This window comes from Portunus trituberculatus, chromosome 35 (assembly GCF_017591435.1).
Source record: "Portunus trituberculatus isolate SZX2019 chromosome 35, ASM1759143v1, whole genome shotgun sequence".
In the NCBI taxonomy this organism is placed as follows: domain Eukaryota; kingdom Metazoa; phylum Arthropoda; class Malacostraca; order Decapoda; family Portunidae; genus Portunus; species Portunus trituberculatus.
The window spans coordinates 18,274,273-18,276,772 of NC_059289.1; the positions used below are offsets into that span (position 1 = coordinate 18,274,273).

The window sequence follows — 2,500 nt, forward strand, 5'->3', positions numbered from 1 at the left end:
GGTGGAGAAGGGATGAAAGGTGTGTGTGGGTGGTTAAGGTGAGGTACCGGGCAGGTATATTAGGTGTGAGGTGATGGGCAAGGTGTGATGTGTTTGATGGTGTAAGGCAAGTTGTTTGGTGTTTTGTGTGTGTGTGTGTGTGTGTGTGTGTGTGTGTGTGTGTGTGTGTGTGTGTGTGTGTGATGGGTTAGAGTGAAGTGTTGGGTAGGTTGTGAGGCGTTAGGTGTGTTTGAGGTTAGTATGAGGTTAGAGTGGGGTTAGAGTGAGGTTAATGGGTTAGTGTGGTGTGTGGTGTGAGTGCTGGTCAAGTGTAAGTTTGTTGCAAGGAAGGATAAAGGCAGAAAGTAAGGAAATCATATCGATACTATTTTTCTTCACGTGAACCTACAAAAATGACAATAAAGAACAGATTTGAAGCATAAAGTCACGATATAAACCAATTGATATGAGTGAAATTAGTATGAACGAATAAGAATCAAAGCAATGAATGATAAGAATAGAACTAATAATCATAATAAAACAAAAAATTATACTGTTCACACGCGTCATTAGAACAAAACCTCGTCTATTATTTCTTCGTACGCTTTTTTTTTTCTGAACGAACACACCGCTATTTCACATTTATCATCCTCGAAGCAAACCCTGAACGAAAACCTTAGCTAGTATTTTCCTGTTCAATATTCCCAGAGCGAGACTTCAGCCACTCTGCTTCATTTCACAAGTAATAATTCTAGTAAGCCAATCCAATTCTCAACAACTTCCTACTTTTTTTTCCTCGTTATATTTTTTTGGGATCGAAACTCATATTTTTTCTTGTAATAATTCCTGAGCGAACTGTTGGTTATTTCACACTCGTCTTTGTATCAATTTTCACAGCAGTTCTCAGCTATTTTACATCACCACAATCCATAGTCATTTTTCAGCCAATTCTTACCTATTGCATCTTTTTTTTTCCTCTCTCTTTTTCTTTCTCTCCTAATAATTTTCTTCAAACAAATCCTACACCAGTTCACAATTTTCCTCAGCTAACAATTCTGCGTCACATTTTCCTTTATATAAATTTGCAAAACGAACTGTCGGCCATTTCCCTCCATAGTAATCCACAGTTATCTTACATTCTTCCTGTCCTTATATATTTTTTAACCAATTCCGAGACATTTCACATTTTTCTGGATAATGATGGTGAGGGAGGGAGGCGGCCGTGCGGTTTTCACTCTCACTGTGCTACACGCGGCGGCGGCGGCAGGTTGGCGGCGTCCATCACCACTAACCTCACGAATCAAGGCGCCTCGGGAATGCATGGTGACGAGCGGCGCCTGGTGAGTGACGCCCGCCACGCACGCAAGGCCGCCACCACACACACACACACACACACACACACACACACACACACACATCGCTGTACCCTAGCCGGCGAGTTGGTGTGGTGAGGTGTGGTGTGGTGCGGTGTGGTGTGGTTTGGTTTGGTGCTTGGCTGGCTGGCCGCTACTCGCTCTGCCGCACTGCACGGTGGCACACACACACACACACACACACACACACACACACACACACACACTTCAGATTGGTCAACAGTCATGCATATTTCATTCTATACATATTTTTTCTGTATATTATAATGATTTTTGTAATGTATTGTTCACGTGTTGTTTTCCTTTTCTTATTTCAATTTTCCCCCTTTTTCACAATTCATAATCCTCTTTTTTTCTTTCTTTTCCTCTTCTCACAATTATCATCACTACTCCTGTTTATCCTCATCTAATTGGGAAGCGTGGTGTTTATAAACCGTCTCTTCTTATTCATCATATTTCTCTATCATAAGGCATAAGTATCCTCAAAAAAACACTAACTTCTTCCTTTCCTTGTCTATCGCAGTCATCATCGTCATTATCGCTTCATGAATTACGGCGAACAAACAATAATTACATACGAGATCATTTCAAACAACCTACAATGTGTCACTTTTCCTGTCTTTTCCTCACCCTCCCTTATCTCTACACGTGACAATTACAAGCAACATAATTCCTTCTCCAATCAACTTTACAAGCGTCCCACAGTTAGAGGTTCTTTTAAGAGGGAGGTATCGAGGCATTTCCTCCCTAATTTTGGCTGACGGTTTTTCCTTTGTAGAGAGCCAACACTCAAGTGGGCCTTTTTTTTAATCTTTTTTTCCCTTGGCTAGCTCTCTTCTCTTCATAAAAAAAAGAACAGGTAAGACACAAATAACACCTGGGAACACTGGAGGAACTTACCGCTGGACAGGTAGAGACAGGCAGACAGGTGGACACGCTTACCTGAGGACGGAAGGAAAAAGTGTTAGGAATGGTAATCAACTCGTAGGAACAATAACAATAAGTTCATGCAAGTGTACCTCATGATTGACGGGGAACTATTCTCATTACAGGCACTGCTCGTTAATCTTAAGAAGTCAATACCACTTATCCTCATAATGGGGTGTGTGTGTGTGTGTGTGTGTGTGTGTGTGTGTGTGTGTGTGTGT

The 2,500-nt window shown here is 41.5% G+C and overlaps 1 long non-coding RNA gene across 1 annotated transcript in view; it reads right to left on the reverse strand.

Moving 5' to 3' along the window:
• Nucleotides 1-2,500, reverse strand: part of LOC123512921 — a 171,571-nt gene that overhangs the window by 409 nt on the left and 168,662 nt on the right. Inside the window, exon 3 of the long non-coding RNA XR_006677215.1 lies at nt 1-2,294. This exon is cut by the window's left edge and continues 409 nt beyond it. This is a non-coding gene — a long non-coding RNA (uncharacterized LOC123512921). The remainder of the gene's footprint in view (nt 2,295-2,500) is intronic.